Here is a 17,900-nt window from a genome sequence, read left to right on the forward strand (position 1 = left end):
GTACAGTTATGGAAACACTATTGAATATAGTGGAAACCATCCCTAGTTTTCAAATGACACAAGATCTCCTGACAGCTAAAATGGGCTCTCCAAAAGCTACGATCAGCTCTTCTTACAAAAACGTAAGAAAATTAAATTTATCATCTCTCTCTCTTTCATGTGTATGTTTGAACATAAGCCTCTTATTATACTTTTGTTACTTAAATAGGATTAGTACAAATTGTATCTAAAAAAAAGGGGGGGGAGAATGTGCGTTTGTGTGTGTGTATGATAAGCCCCCCCCCCCCCCCCCCATCCCCCAACACCTCTGTAAAAAACAAAAAACAACAATCGTTCTTTCTCAATTACAATTGTTAGTGTGTATTTGAAGAGACATCCAGTCAATGGGGGAAAAAATAAATTCATTTCTTTTAGTTACAGGGGAATGTGACAAAATGGACTACCTTCAATGGTTCAGAATTAGAAAGGATCCAAGAGAAATATCCTATTTCGCAGGACTTGAAAACACTGCAGGGTTGGTGCTGGTGCAGTGTTTGAAAACACTGTCACGCCCCCAGAAAGTGTATTACGTGAATTTAATATCTTGGATTCTGTTCTAGGTCCCATTAAAACACACAGGGTAGTTTTCAATCCCCCCGAGGAGAACTTATATAACCGAGGTATTATTTTAATTGAGCTCGATGAAACTCCCCATTCACACATCAACGAATGTTTAGCACTTATTGAGAGTAATATGCAGGGATGGGGCAAAGGTGAAGCTGTTAATTCTTCGATAAGTCATTAGGTATGTTTACAAAATGGAAAGTCAGGTGATATTATTCATTTTTATTTTTCAACTGAGAATAGGACATTTTACCCTGGATTATATAATTTTGAAGATAATTTATTCAATTGGGTCAAAAAATTAACATCCACTTTGTATACATTTAATCAAAAGGGTAGTGGGTCCACTATTTTATTCATAGAGCATCTGGATCTGAAACTCAGTAAATTGAAAAAAAACAATTTACTTAAAGAGGGGTGGATGGAAACCGACGAATAAAATGTCATCCTGATTTGTCAGCTACAGGGGGAGTTCAAGGTTTGAAATTTGACGTAGGTTTTAAATGTTTTAAATATGCATTTTGAGCCGCTGCTCATAAACCTCTTGCAGTGGAAGCTACAATGAAAAAACTGGACGAATTTGCACACAATGGTCGAGAAAATTTCCCAAAAGTAAATTTTGATTGTTTGGAGGGCAAGTATCCGGTGTCCTTCAAAGAAATAACTATGTTTGAAAAAGAAAAAGAAAATCTTGGGTTGGGAGTAGTGGTTATTCAATATGATACAGAATTTGTGGATGGGGGGAAGAAACCAAATAAAAAAGGAGTTTTGTACTCAGTCACGACACCGGCAGTAGATAATATAAAAAAATTGGTTTGGATAATATATGAGCCTGCCAAAGATATATATTCATATGGTAATTTTTTCCCCATTACTGCAGTTAGTAGATTGTTATCTCAGGGTGTTCACAAAGGGGAACGTTACTACTGTCCCATGTGCCTTTCCCCAATTCGAACTGAGAGAACATTCCATGATCATATGAAATATTGCAATATTCACGGCAATCAAAGAGTAGAAATGCCGGCAGGAGACAAAGCCATTTTACAATTCAAAAACTTTCCAAATTCCCTATTACAGAGTGATAAGGTGGCTTTGGATTGTGAAGCAAGACTGCTGGATGTATCTGACTCATTAAAGCCAAATATAGTGAAAGAATATAACCTTGTAGCCGTGTCGTATGCACATACTCAGCGAGACCCCAACAACTGCAAAATCAAACTGGTAGAGTTTTTGAGACTTTGGGAGAGAAGGGAAACGTGAAAAAAACACCTGTTGCACTAATCAAAACAGCAAATAAGTCTATATCAAGATTGCCTCATACAAATTATCCAATGTCTCTAACAGATGAGGAAGAATGTTCTCTGGAATTAGGATCAATTTGTTGGATTTGTAGGGGTGTTCCTGCCGAGAACGATAAAGTACGAGATCACAATCATCTTATTGATGCTAATTCCACATGGAAAAGTAACTTTGGGGGGTGGGCTCATAATAATTGTAATTTAAAAATTAAACAACAACTCTTTCTTCCGATTTTTATACACAATTACAACTATGATCTGAAGTTTGTGCTACCAGCAATTGCACAACTTCAAAGAAATGGACCTATAGATGATGCATGGGTGGAAGACAGCTTTTCCTACAAAATCATACCAAAGTCATCGGAAAAATTGCTTGTTTTGGAATTTATGTGGAAATATGTTGAAGACGGCGTTGAGTACACGAATAAAATTCGCTATTCAGATTCCTTCAGCTTTTTTCAAAAATCTTTGACCGAATTGATTCAAGTAGAGAAAAACGATGACGGTTGCAATGCATTCCCCCTTCTCAAACTAAAACTTCCAAATTCTTTATATGATTTGTTAACGGTCAAAGGAGTTTACGCTTATGATCATTTTAACTCCATGTCGAGATTTGCCGAGGAGAAAATTCCCTCAATTGAATCATTTTATGACAGTCTGCACGATGATAGGTGTACCCCTGATGAATACTTTGCCAAAAAGATATGGGCAGAGGGAGGGTGTAAAAATGGATTTGACTACTGCAAATTGTATTTGTCAAGTGATGTGCTAACTGTGTTGGATATTGTATGTAAAAATACGGACCAAATCTACAAGGAATTTAATCTTGATCTAGGGTATTATTTTTCAGACCACATATGGTAATGAATCTCTTCCTAAAAATTAGTCAGGAAAAAATTGGACTCATCACCGACATTGATAAACGCTTGTTTATCCAGAGATCAATGAAGGGTGTCTACGTTTTCCATGGGAATCGTATCTTGGAAACTGATCCAACTGGAGAGAAGACGGGAGAAAAGTCGGATGCAGTTTTCCTTGATATGAATTCCCTATACCCTTCGGCTATGTCTCATAATGCTCTACCTTGCGGTGACTATAAGTGGCTCAATGACCCTTTTGCCTCCAATTTCCCCAAAATTGCCAGCGTTGAGGAGCATGGGTCGGTGGGATATTCTTCTGAAATTGATTGAGAGATACCAGCGGAGCTTCATGATACGGTAAAAGATTTTTCTTTTCCATGCATTACTAGATCTGTGTCTAGGGACTCTTTGAGTCCTTGCAACAGATCTTTGGTGGAGGAGGAGAGAATGCATTGGTCACCTTCAAAACAAAAACTATATTGCCGATCTCCTGCCGAAAAAAATATTGTAGTACACCACGTAGCATTGAAATGGATATGTAAAAATGGTTTCAAAGTCACAAAGATCCATAGAGCCCTTCAATTCAATCAAGAACTTTGTATGACAATGTATATTACCATTTTTGCCCATAAACGTTCTGAAACGAAAAGAAGAGTTATAAAATAAATTTATAAACTCATTTAAAATATAATTTTTGATAAAATTTCTGTGGGAGTTTGCATTAGGAATTGTTGTGACGTTGTAACCAATTCTCTCCGCTTTTCTCGAATTATTGCCGACACCCATTAAACTTCCTTTACAATAACTTCACCAGACATATTAATATTAAATAGAAAAAAAAGAAACGTAGTATTGAATAAAAATATTGCAGCAGGCAGTGCCATCTTCGAAATTTCAAAAAAGTTCATGTTGGAATTCTACTACAATGTGGCTAGGGTACACTAGCCTGGGAAGGAACAAGTAGATGTCTGCTACGGGGATAAAGATTCTCTATTGTTAAAAGTCAAAACAGAAAACTTGCTTGACAATTTAGCTAACAGTGAAATCATCAGTTCTCGGGTGGACAATACAGACTGGGATGGGGAAGTCTATCCGGAACTAGTCAAACGTCTAGCTCCAAACCAACTTTTATTTTTAAAATCAGAAACAGAAGTGACTTGATTTCTCGGGGTATGTTTGTATGTCCGAAGGTGTACTTTATACTGACACACACCGCGGAAATCAAAAAACGTTGCAAAGGAGTGCCCACGCACTATGTGGAAAAGAATTTCGACATGGACATCTATAGGAATTGTATTATTGAAAATACAATTCCACGAGCAAAACTGTTGGCAATTCCCTCGTTAAAATATAAAAATTTTACTGTAAATGTTGAAGAGATTGCCATGAGCACCATTTCTAACAAGGTTTATGTTTGTATAGATGGTGTAAGTACCCTTCCCCTTGGGCACTACTTAACATCCGACCGAGACCAGTTTGTTCATCATAGGGAAAGTCTCGGTGTGCGTAAACTTATTTAAAAATTCCTAAAACCTTGGGGGGGGCTCGCGACCCACGTCCAGGGGGGGAGGGCCTGCGGCCGCCCGGCGGGCCGCCAGCCGGTGGGGGGACCTTCGGCCGGCCGCCGGGGAGGGGGGCGCTACCGGTAGCATCTTTTAATGATTTAGAGCAGATTTTTTTTTGTTCCCCAGTGTTGTACTATTAAAAGTTTTTATTTCATTTATATATATATATATATATATATATATATATATATATATATATATATATATATATATATATATATATATATATATATATATATATATATATATATATATATATATATATATATATATATATATATATATATATATATATATATATATATATATATATATATATATATATATGTAGATACATTTACTAGTTTTCATTGCACAATGTAAAAAAAATTGTTGCATTTCTAATGTTTTTTTTATGTATTGACTATTTAATATAGTAAACACTTTGATTTTACTTCAGTTGTTGTTGTTCATTGAATAGAGTTAGATACAAATAGCAGAGAGAAAAAAAAGAAACATAGATTATGTATCAGTTTATAACACCTTTCAGAGCTTTTCTCTGTGGGCCATCAATAAGTGGGAAAACAAAACTTTTGATGAAAATAATTCAGAATCGAGGTGAAATGCTGACAGCAGGAGATCATCAAACTACCATAAGAAATATATACTATTGCTATAGTGTTTGGTAACAATCATATGATAGAGTAAGGACTATTGAACCTCAAATTAAATTTATCAAGGGATTGGACGTTGTGTTCAACTCAATTGAACCAAATTCTTGGCTGATTATTTACGATTTATCCGAATCAATAGAGCAATGGTCTGAGGAAATGATCCAATTGTTCACAGTACGTTCTCATCATGAAAAAATTTCCGTCACCATTGTTCTACACAATCTCTTTCATCAGAGTAAATGTATGCGAACTCTTGCATTGAACTGTGCTCATTACATTGTGTACAAAGTTGTTCGTGACTCAAGTTCCCTCATAACATTAAACAAACAAATTTATCCAGTTCAATCAATATTCTTGTTTTCAGCTTACAATCAGGCTACAAGCAAACCATACGGGTACATTGTAATTGACCTCAATCAAAACACACCTGAAGAACTATGTGTTATTAGTAATATATTCAATCGTGAGATACTAGTATATCTGCCAGTGAGTAAGAGAAACGGATATTAGTTGAAATTATGACACTGAAGAGCCGAAATTACAATAAACACTTGTTCTCGGTTTTGACCAGTCCAACACCTCGACTTAGGAAGGTCGTATTGAACAATATATATCGAGAGTTTATTAAACTCATTTCCGAGCTGTGTTCAAATTTAACTGCAGGCAATGTTCAACAACCAGATGCTATTAAGAAGCAGACTAGACAACACCAACCCATTTTTCGTGCACTGTCCAAGAGAAAGACCAGTCAAAAACAGAAAAGAAAACATTTAGTTCAGGCAGGGGAAGGTTTTTTCACAGTTTTATTGCCAATTATTGCCGGTCTTGTTAGCAATCTTCTTCTTTCTCCGTCTCAATCTTAAGTGTATTGAAAAAAAAAAATATGGCGAAACCCTATAAATTGACTGCAATTGATGAAGCTCTATCTCCATTGCAATATTTTTTGGGTAATCTCACAGAATTCCTTAATGATAATAGCATACCTGATGATCAGAAACTTTTAATTTTTCAAATGGCACTTCGTCGTGTTGACAAGAAGAAACCATATCAAATTAAACCCATTAGTGTTGTGAATGTTGCAGATAAGATACAAGAGGCAAATATTACACAATCATCTGCATCAACACCACTACTACCACTCAAACACCACTTATCAAGAATATTAGATCTATTACCAGTTTCCTATCGGGAACAGGGCAAAGGACTGTTAAACTATTTGAATGAAAGCAGTGATATTAAAATTGATGCTACAAATCATCAAATCACCCTAGGTAGCAACACTTACAATCTCATTGATCTAATAACTGATTTTGTCTCAAATCGTAAGAAAACTCTATCCATTGACACAAATCTTTTGAGATATTTACACACATCAAACTTTCCCAAAGCACATGTGATCAACAGAAAAATTTTAAAAGATTTGACATCATTCAATATGAAAAGGATGAGGAGGATGATGATTCTGAAAAAGATGATTTCAAGACTCTAATGCTAACAAGTACACCTAAATCCAATTACAAAAGCAGCAGCAGCAGCAGCAATGATTCAACTTTAGCCAGTAGAAAAAAGTATCTTTCCCCGACAACTGCCAACACCTCTGTTAGTATACAAAAGGGTAGCGGTGGTGATATACATTTAAATACAAAATGGATGAAACTCTAAAACGTATTTATGCAAATGTTGGTGAGATGGGGAGTCTTAGTGCTCCCAGTACACTTGCTCAAGTCTCCAATGTTCAACAGAGTGTAGCAAAAGAATATCTTCAAAATGAACCTAGCTACAAAGTTCATCGAAATCGCAGACTTCGCACTAATCAATATCGGAAAACTAAGGCATTCTACCCTCTACAAATCATGCAAGCTGATCTTATGACTTTGGATGAATGGCAACGACAAAACAATAAACCATACAAGTACATTCTATTTGCAATCAGTATTTTTAGTCGCTACTCTTATGCCATTCCACTGAAATCTAAGTGCGGAGAGGAGATTGCAATTGCTCTAGAAACAATACTTGATCGAGATTCCTATAAAAAATACAAACGGATCGAGGCAGTAAATTTGTCAATCCATATGTGAAGAAAATTCTACTAAAATATAATACACAAATATATCACAGTCACAGTCCAATCAAGGCTGCATTGGCTGAACGATTGATTAGAAACATTCGTCTTCTCATTTCTAGATATTGTACACTCAAAAACACTGCTGTCTTTATTTATGATTTTTATAAAATTAGTCAAATTTACAATCAACAATCTCATCAGTCCCTGTCCAATCTTAATCCTTTTGATGCTCATACGAATAATAGCAGTACACTTGTCATTTTTGTCAATAGACATTATTCTAATAGTAAAAATGGAATAAAAACCAAATTGAGTTTTTGTAAGAGGGTTGGAATCAATAGGTCAAGTAATATTTTTGAAAAAGGAAATTACCTTTGGTCTACTGAACTTTTTAAAGTTTCAAAAGTTCTAGAGACTAGTCCCATGACCTGTCGACTACGAGATAGCAAAGATGATGAGATTTTGGGGGGATTTTATGACTATGAATTGTAAAAAGTTAAAGATAGTGGTATTTATCGAATTGAAAAAGTATTAAAAACTCGAACGCGGGGTGGTAAGAAACAGTTGTTGGTTCACTGGCTTGGGTACAACTCTGAATTTGATTCTTGGATAGGTGTTGAAGACTTACACAATGTCCGATGATTTCTATGTGACATTCATGTTCAATGTTTCCGATTCTCTCTATGATGATTTGAATAGAACAAGTGATTTTTCGACTAAATTATCGCCTACCATTAAATTTCAAGGTAGATATGAAGTTGCTCTCGTCGATTGTATTATCAAGAATACATATGATGTTCTAAGAAAGGAGATCTCATATGGTATAAAAATACAACCGTTTGAATTCGGTGATGAAGCTGCAATGGCAACTTTTGATTCTAATGAGTACCCTATTGCTAACATCCCCTACAGGGAATACACAATATGCATGACCTGTGTTGAGTTATCAACAAAAAATTGCAAGTCGAAAAAAAGGTGGTTTCACTTTCAATTATTCAACGGAACAAAGGAGAATTTATATTACCAATCCATTCGAGAATGAAAAAATTTTCCTCAATGAAAATATACGTGAGGCTTTCGGTTTTAAAGACTGTATTATTAAGACAGAAAATTTCAATAGCAGTGACCATGTTATCTATGCAGACTATGCACTTAGTTTTTCATTGAACAATTGTATATTTTTCTACAATTCGTTTGTGAAATCCTCCAGAGTCGGTAATTCCAATGTCCCCCTTTTACGTGTTCTAGAAAGAAAAAGTACAGAAAATAATGTTCATCACTATAATATAAGACACCTCCAGTATGTTCCTGTAAATACTTCATATTTGGAACTCTGTCAGTTAACACTAAGAACTGAACTCGGTGATCTCTTAGCTGTAACAAAGGGTTTATGTGTTATTACATGCCATTTTCGACCTGTCATGCAAGATGAATAGTAGAAGAATCCCATTTGTTTGTCCTGACATTAATTGTTATGCTGCTGCTCTAAGTCCTCATCAAATAGGTCATGGATTGGATTACTACAAGGGACGTACTACAATGCCTGGCTGTGGTCTTGGTAGTTGTTTTGATTGGGTATTTCGTTCTGCACTACCCCTTACCAAGAAATAAATTGCACCAGCCGCAACAAGTTTTGCTGGCTCAACACTACAGAATTGGAGCTCGGGTGAAAATTTCAAGGACAGTCTTAAGGAAAATCTTAGGTCTTCAACAAGAGCTGTTAGCGAACAATTAAAATGTAAAAAAAATGGGAAAGGTTTAAAAAGGATGCGTGGTAGTCATTCACTCATCAGTCTCCATCCAGGTGAGAAACGTAAGCCATCAACAACAACAATTTTGAAAAGAAAAAGCATCAAGAAAAAGCTGAAGAAAAAGATTGTTAGATCAAAACAAGATAATTCTCATAAGATGACTTATTTCCCCCATAGAGAATCACATCCATCAATTACTTCATCATTAAATGTATTCAATGCTGAAAATGTTGACGTTAGTATCAAAAATGGCTGCTAATGTACAGTTTCATCCTCACCCACCCATGTTGGAAAGTACACACTTTCAAATATTTTCCAATGAAGATTATTTCACTGATTTATCATTTACATTTATTGATTTCAATGGTGTGGCGAAGAAAAAGTCTGACAATCAAACTCCTAGTGCTGTTGATGGTCTATCCTATGAAAACTGTATTCTACACAACTTGTTCAGACAAATTAATGTGTACATAAATGGAACATTGGTGAGAACTAGCAATAAATTGTCAAACTATGCAAGCTATATACAATTTATGTTGATGACACCAAAATCATACAAGGAATTGAGAGGTCAAGCAATGGGCTATGAATATAGATTAAAAGTCGACACTGATGGTGAGCTGACTACAGCAGTGACCAAGGAGTATCATTTGGTTGGTAAATTAAATCATGAAATATTTGATATTTCCCAATGGTTACCACCCAACGTTAAGATTGACATAAAGTTACAACTTGCACCAGGTAATTTCATTTTGAGAAAAACAATTGCTGGAGCACCTGATGCAACGGTCAATCTCACTTCAGCAGTACTTAATGTGCAAAAACAACAGGTCATGAGCTCTGTTGCATTGGCAGTGGAAAAACTGAAAGCCAACGTTAACAACACCATACTTCTTGTTCCTCATACAGTTACCAATCAATGTCACATTGCTACAGGTTCTCTTAGTTATACTGATTCATCATTTATCAGTGAGGAACTCCCCTCGAAACTTGCAATGGCCTGTGTGAAGAGTGCTAGCGCCGTTGGGTTCTGGACCACATTCCTCATGATTTTAATTTTTTTGGTTTGTCCAGTCTTGTGTGCAAAGTGAATAGAGTTCCTCTGTTCAATTTTTCATTTGATAAAAAATCCTAGAGAACTCTCAATGAATTGACAATGCAATAACTGGATCATCATTCGCAACTATTTGAAAATGGAATAACTGATTCAATGTTTTCAAAAACTCATGGTGTAATTGTTTTAGACTTGTCTGGCACTCACGATTTGACTGTTGTCAGAACAGGGAGTGTACGTTTAGAGTGAACATTCACCGATGCCTTGACTGAAAGCATTACGTTAAAATCACTATGTCAATTTCAAACCTATTGGGAGATCACTCCCGATGGTAGTGTTCTACTAGACTTGGCAGTATGAACACGAATCAAATAATTGATGTATTTAACTTGGATCCATTCCTTTCCAAATACAAACCCTATTGTCTATCCTTGGATTTCCTTGACAAAATCAAAGGTGGTACTCATACCATTATCATTGTTAATAGCAGTCCATGGAATATAAGAAATACTGGACACTGGTTGTGCATCTTTCAAACAACGAAAACTATTGAATTTTTCGATCCTCTCGGATTCCCATATACATTCTATGGTTACAATATTAAAACCTATATTGAAAGCAGTGGGAAACCCATTATTCAAAACCGGAAGAGTGCAGGATCTATCGACTAAAAGCTGTGGTTTTCATGCGCTACTATATTTCGTTTTCAGATGTCGTGGCTATACTTACAAGCAGTTTCTCAACATTTACGTAGACAATCCACGTCTGAATGAGTTTGTGCTGAAAAATATACTCTCAGAGCTGTATAATATTGAATTTAGTGCCCTACGAGTAAAGTGTTTTAAAAATGTATGTAAATTTGTTTATTAATAAAATATGTATATACATAACAAAAAATGTTTTTTTTTGTTTAGATTTCTTCTTCTTCTACATGTAGATGATCATCATTGTCGACGACAACTAGTGGTGGGTTTGCATTTACATTCACTTTGTATTGATCAAGTAGGGAAAAGTCAGGATCACATTTAGTACAATACAATGTAGTTTCACTCTTATCGTATCTCTTTGTGTAGTCAATGATTTCATTTATATTGTAAAATTCAAGTGTTTTAATTTGTGTATTTGATGCAATGTCACAAACAGAATTCTCAAACGAAGAATCACTCTCCGTAACTGCCAAGTAAAAATCTGTAGGTTTATAATCATAACATCCAGTATCTTCACATCGATGTCGTAGAAACCACACTCTTTTGTTATTTTGACACTTGAAGCGTGGTCCAAATTCTTCTTCCCAATATAATTTAAATCCGCGACGATACCAGTCTCTCAAGAATAGACTAAATGATCGTTTCAAATTTTTTCTAATCATACCAGAATAGGTATTTTCCCACTGATTACATTTATCATAGTGACAGTTTGAACATAGGAATCCTCTGACATGAGAATCGCAAACTTCTTCAAGGCATGAATTACAATCTTTAATTTGAATGGTATATCCTCGGTGAAGTTTACATGGATTACACAATCTACACTTTTCATCATATTCACTCACAGTAGTGCAGTTCTCACAGGATGATCAACTGCCCAATGTGTATAAACATAGAGGACATGTGTAGTACATTTTTTTTCGTCACTATTGACACTCAGACTGCAGATTACAAACTAACTACTCTCCTAGAAAGAGCGTTCTTCTTTCTTTTACTTCGAGTACTCGCTTCAGATTTCCTAAAGACAGAATAGGAGGAGGAGTAAACAGGTGACGTCACACTTTAAACATGTTTGAGCGGACTTTATTTCCCGTTATACTCGCTTCATTGGAATGTGAGGTTTTAGATTTTCCATACAAGCTGTTCCTATTGTTTTTTTTTTTGGAAAATCTATGTAGTGTTCAAAAGCAAATCTACAATACTATTTTTTTTTGTTTCAATTAGTATGTCAATAAATTGAGTGAATGCATTGGGACCACGATGTAAAATCCTCATACAATAATCCAAGGCTGGAGAGTCCCGTTTCATGATGTCATCAACCATTCTTTGACTGAAGATTCTCTTCTGCACCGACAATTTCTTAAACTGATCATTTAGATTTAAACATTTTTCAAAAGTGACAAGGTTCTGCATGATTGTTTCTTTCTCAAATACATTCATTTTTTTTTTGCTCTTGATGTTTACCCTGTTAAATACATACTAACTAAAAAATATTGAAGAAAGAAAATAGTCTGTTTCAAATACTCTATCATCGCCTATAGGTTCTTCTGGAAAGAGTAAACAACTCTCAAAAATGTTTAACTACAAAAAAAAGAAAATGATCATCAATATATTTATTCAGCAAATTTATATATAAATATATAAAACAATATTATGGCTTTTTCAGTAAATGACTCAGTCCATTTTTCTCTATATGCTCAACAATTGCATTCAAACCTGATTGTAAGGTAGATATATTCATTATATTCACTTTGGCTGCAAAACATAACCGTTCATTCATCTTGAATCGACTCAGAGATATTACATATCTACTGAACATCTCATCCCACTCGAAAGTTAATCTGCTCCCTGGTGCTATTTCTACTGCAACATTTGCAGCTCTTATCTTCACTTCATCACTATTCTCTTCCTCTTGTCTCTTAATGTTCAATACAGTGAAATTACACATTTTTGTAATACTCCAAAGAAAACAAAATAATATTCACAATAAAACTGTTAAGTGAAACCTATCACAGACTGTGGCCCTAACTACATGTGTCCTCCCTTATATGGAGTATTTACCAAGGCTATGGAGTATTCTATCGAATCCTGTTGACAGATCAGTTAAATAACTAGATCTTCCCTTGTTGAGACACTAATTAGAGTTTCACGAGATTTTTTACACAAAAACATGTTGTCTAATTAGGGGTTTTCCCATGGCCTCTGCTGCCAAAAATATTTCTGGGTTTTCCCCCGTGACCTTGAACTTGGGACTACCACAAAAAAATTTTCTTGAATCTGAGAGGGGAAATAAAGAAAAAAATAAATTCATAGAAAAATTACCCCCCCCTCCCAATAATTGTATATATTGGTATTCATACATGTTACTTATTCATAATTGAAGCTCCCAATCGAAGTTAATAGTATTTTTCATTCATGCTCCTTTTTCATATATTTATTAATAAGTATAATTAGTTCAAATCTAACATTTTACCAATATCTCTCGACATAAAACCGGTTGCTTTGAATGCCACTCATAAGCTACAATTAATGAAACAAATCCAAGTGTACACAACTTTTTCAAATCAATGAATCAAGTCTCCTTAAATTATTTTTGAAAATAGCAATACCCCATTTCATTTCCATATGCATACTAATCGTTCAAGTGCAAATTTACCTTTTTGAGAAAGGAAAATCAGGGGTTTCTCACTCTGTCATCAACTAAACTGAATAGTTGAAACTTTAATTGCTGAGAACTCAGTGTCTCAGCCTTAAATCAGATATATATGATCTTGGCCTTTTAGCTGACAATAGTCAGAACTAGCATTGATCAAAAGCGTTAATTCACGGTAATAGAGGGGGGAGGGGACAGAGAAAAGTATTTTTCAAAATCCAAAGAGGACACTTTTCTTGTGTTTTCAATTTCTTTTACAAAAAAAAAACAAGAAAACACGCTCACTTGCAATGAAAATTGTCATTCCACCAGTTGACACCACTGGTATTCCTCAAGAGCGTCAATTCATGGAAATGACCCTCCATGCTCCAAGAAGCTTAGCGGTAGTGAAGGAATTTTTAGTTTGATATGTTGCCAGCGCAATTGACTTGATAAAATGTGTGGGGACCAACGGCATTTCAATTTTTAAGACTAGCCTTAGGACTTAATCTAAATTTCAGCAATTTGATTCGATTCCTAGTTCAATTTAAAAATCAGTATTTAATGATTACAGAGTATTTTCCAAAACAAAATGCATCAGGAATCTAGACAGTATTCGCACAACTCTCTCATATGCTTGGGATTTTAGGCACAATTCTTCCGTAAAATATGAAACATGTAAGTTTATCAAGAAATTTTTTTTTTCAAGGAGCCTAATGATCAATTTTAAATGTTCTATTATTGTCTTAACAACATCAAATTGTATGCTTTTTTCTTTCAGCGTATGTGACATATAAAAGGGTCCCAAAAGACAAAACTTTTCAGTGTGTGGACAAGGGTCCGTGAAAACGCAGTCCCCCATTACCAAAAATTCCACTGTTGAGTTGCCCCAATTGGGGTACTCACGGGGGTCAGCCAATCCGAAGTGCATTGGAAAGACCTCACCCTGGAAGCGCCTCTTTTACGATCAAGGCAGCTTCCCAGCCAGGTAAGTATGATTAGTTCAAATCTAACATTTTAGTAATATCGTTAAACATAAATTTGGTTGCTTTGACTGCCATTCAGAAGCTCTATCTTAAATTACAATCAGAGTAAGAAGATTTAAGAAAAATTTAAATTTTGGTGTGAAGAGCTTGTTAATGAGGAGGTATTATCCCACTCATACATGGTACAATTACTGTTCCTTTGAGTTTTAATGTTGCTCTGTACTTTCAGTGGGAATTTTTTTTTTTTAATCACTGAAAAGCGGAACCAACTCTCAGTGGGAAATATTAACATGCTGCTGATTTTGAAAAGCCAAAAACAGCCAGTAGCTTATTTTCCATTATCCTGAGCTCGAGGAATTTCAAATCAGGGTTTTTATAATATTCATTCATGGTAATGGGAGTTTTATTGTATTTTATTCAAAATTTGGAGAAAATTGCACAAATTATCTTTAATTACAATTTCTCATATTAAATTTTGGCAAAATCTAAAGTTAATCTGAGCAAAAAAACTGATTAGAAATATCAAAATCGATTATTGAATATCGAAAGTAAAAATATCAATATATCGCTTAATCAAATTATTGCCCAAAACTATCCCTTACCCGCTTAAAATTACCTAACAATGTAGCCAGACGACTATATTTAAGAATAGATAGCCGTCAAGTATAAAGAGTAAAATTAGAGCATAAACTTATCAAAGCACCTTACGCTTTGAACCCTAGAAATGAAAATTAAAAAAATTAAATTAGAGAAATTAAATAAATGAAAAAAAGTCCTTAAAGATGAACTTTTGGTTACTATGACCACGTCGTTTTCGTTGAAAATGGTATTTTAAGGGCTGGGCACACATAGCTGATTTTGGGAACTGATTTCCAAATCAGCGCCGATTTTAAAAGAAATCGACGTCGATTTGTGCTTGAAAATTTTTTATAGTTTTCCGCGCCGATTTACAAAATCAGCGCCGATTTTCATCATGACTATCACACAAAAAATAGGGATACAAATAAAAAGTCAGCCAGAGACATCTGTGGTGAAAGACCCCGCTACTGAGCTGAGAAATAAACTGAGAATCCAGTTCCATTTTCTAGAATCCAGGAAGGTTAAATTTGTTGTCTTTTCAATTTTAATATTCATTCAAACTATTCAATTCTTGAAAATACCAGGAACAGATATATATATATATATATATATATATATATATATATATATATATATATATATATATATATATATATATATATATATATATATATATATGTATATATATATATATATAATCTAGGGCTTGCAGGGCAAACAAATCTTCCAGAGAAAATGCCCATTCCGCCGGTTGACAACACTGGTAATGATCAATAGCTTCAATTCATCGAAATTAGAGGGGCCAGACCTTATCCAGTCCATATCCAGGCCATATCCATAAGAAATTCAAATGAATTTACTGGAAAAATTATGCATTGTCAGTTTAATATACATATGCTGATATTTATTCCTTAAAATCTTTATTAATTTATGATTTCTTAAAGTTATAAAAGTGAAAACATTTAAAAGAATTTTTTTCAGTAAAGTACAAATTATATTCTGGCTTTTAAAAACCATAGGGTTTAGAACCCTACTCAGATTCAGTTCTGCTCTTTTTGACTTTGATTTCTGTTTAGTTTCTGTTTGTTTAGGTTTCATTTATTTATTGATACTGATTTTTGGTAGTTGTATGCTTGGTAATTATTTGATTCGATTATTGTTCATTTTTGGTTTAATGGAGTTCTTTACTTTTTTTTGAAAAACTTATTTTGTGCAAAAACTTTTTTTGATTAATTTTTGTTTGTTTTATATTGACATTATCTTTTTCGGGGAGAAAATCTGAGCCTCTTCTGAAGTTAAACAACCATCACTTCCATAAAAACCTTACATACGCCCTGTGCATATCTTACAACCCTTGCCCATAATCTCTGGGGTTTGTTTCAACCCCAAAATCCTTGTTATATGATATTTAGTCTCTTTTGAATAGAATGGTTATCTCAAAATTTCTGTTAGACGCATTTCGGGACAATACGACATGTGTGTACGGGGGAAGGGGTAGCTGTCCTCTGATCACTTTGACTCTTAAAAAGAGCACTAGAGCGTCTGATTACCAATCCAATGAGCCCCTTCCGAAGTTTTTATGACCATACTTTCTATAAGAACCCCATATGTCCCCAGGGCATAACTTACAACCCTTGCCCTGGGGGCAGGGGGGATTTGTTATCCTCAAAGACATTATTTCCATATCTTTCTGATTGGCTGAAAAAATGGCTATATCAAAATTTTGATTGGAAATGATAGGCGTGGGAAATGATAGGTATAGGTCCAAGTGTCTGAGGAAATGATAGGCGTGGAGGGGGCATTTGCCCTCAAATCACTTTCGACTAATAAAAAAAGCACTAGTCCTCTCAATTTCCGATCGAATGAGCTCTTTTTGCAGTTTCTACGAAAAAAAATTTCTATAAAAACCTTTTATAGCCCAAGGGCATAACTTACGACTCCTGATGGCTATGGGGGAGGGTTGTCACCCTCAAAGACATAATTTCCAGATCTTTCATCTGCATTGAACATAATGGCAATATCAAAATGTTGATCGAAAATGTTTGGGGAAATGATGGGCGTGGGGTGGAGGGGGGGGGCGAGTCTGCCTGTGATTACTTTCGACTATTAAAAAGGGCAATACCCCTTCTCAATTTCCAATCGAAAGAGCCCTTTTAGAAGTTTTTACGACAACACTTTCTATAAGACATTATATGCCCCCAGGGCGTAACTTAAAACCTTAGCCCCGAGGGCTGTGGGGGTTTGTCATACTCGAAAACATAATTTCCGGACCCTTCAACAAGTTCAACAAAATGGCTATATGAAAATGTTGATCAGAAGTGTTTGGGTAAATGATAGGCGTGGGGGGGCATTCGCCCTCTGATCACTTTTGACTATTAATAAGGGCACTAGCCCTCTCAATTCCCAATCGAATGAGTCCTTTTTGAAGTTTCTACGACAAAGCTGGCAAAGATTTAATTTCCAGAACTTTCAACTACGTTGAACAAAATGTCTATCTCAAAATTTTGATTGAATGTGTTTGGAGAAATGGTTGAAGTGGGAGGGGTGTTAGTTGCCCTCCAATCACTTTCGACTATTAAAAAGGGCACTAGCCATTCCATTTCCAAATGAATAAAAAAGGCACAAGTCCTCCCAATTTCTAATCGAATGAGCCGTTTTTAAAGCTTCTACGACAAAACTTTTTATAAGAACCTTATATGCCCCAAGGGTATAACTTACGACCCTTGTCCTGAGGGCTATTGGGGGATGGCGTTCATCCTCAAATTTCACCACGTTGAACAACATGAATATATCAAAATGTTGATCAGAAATGATTGGGGAAAAATGATGGGCATGGGGGGGGGATCCTCCCTCCGATTACTTTCCATTATTAAAAAGGACAATGGGCCTCTCAATTTCCAAAACAATTAGGCCCTTTTGAAGTTTTTACGACAAAGCTTACCATAAAAACTTTTTATGCCCCCAGGGCTAACTTACAACCTTAACACTGAGGGTTGGGGGGATCGTCATACTCAAAGACGTAATTTTTGGACCCTTCATCTATCTTCCACAAAATGGCTATATCAAAATGTTGATCGGAAGTATTCGTCCTCCGATTCCAGGTCTAATTTCCATATTTTTCAACTACGTTGAAAAAAATGGGTATCT

General features: G+C 35.2%; 1 non-coding gene across 1 annotated transcript; it reads right to left on the minus strand.

The window, feature by feature from the left end:
- Window positions 1-14,021: 14,021 nt before the first annotated feature.
- Window positions 14,022-14,184, minus strand: LOC148956274 (U1 spliceosomal RNA). The gene has a single exon (XR_016142614.1). It is a non-coding gene; the product is annotated as a U1 spliceosomal RNA (small nuclear RNA).
- Between the last annotated feature and the right edge of the window lie 3,716 nt (window positions 14,185-17,900).

This window comes from Artemia sp. Qi Xiang Cuo, chromosome 1 (genome assembly GCF_049724085.1).
Source record: "Artemia sp. Qi Xiang Cuo chromosome 1, ASM4972408v1, whole genome shotgun sequence".
Classification (NCBI taxonomy): domain Eukaryota; kingdom Metazoa; phylum Arthropoda; class Branchiopoda; order Anostraca; family Artemiidae; genus Artemia; species Artemia sp. Qi Xiang Cuo.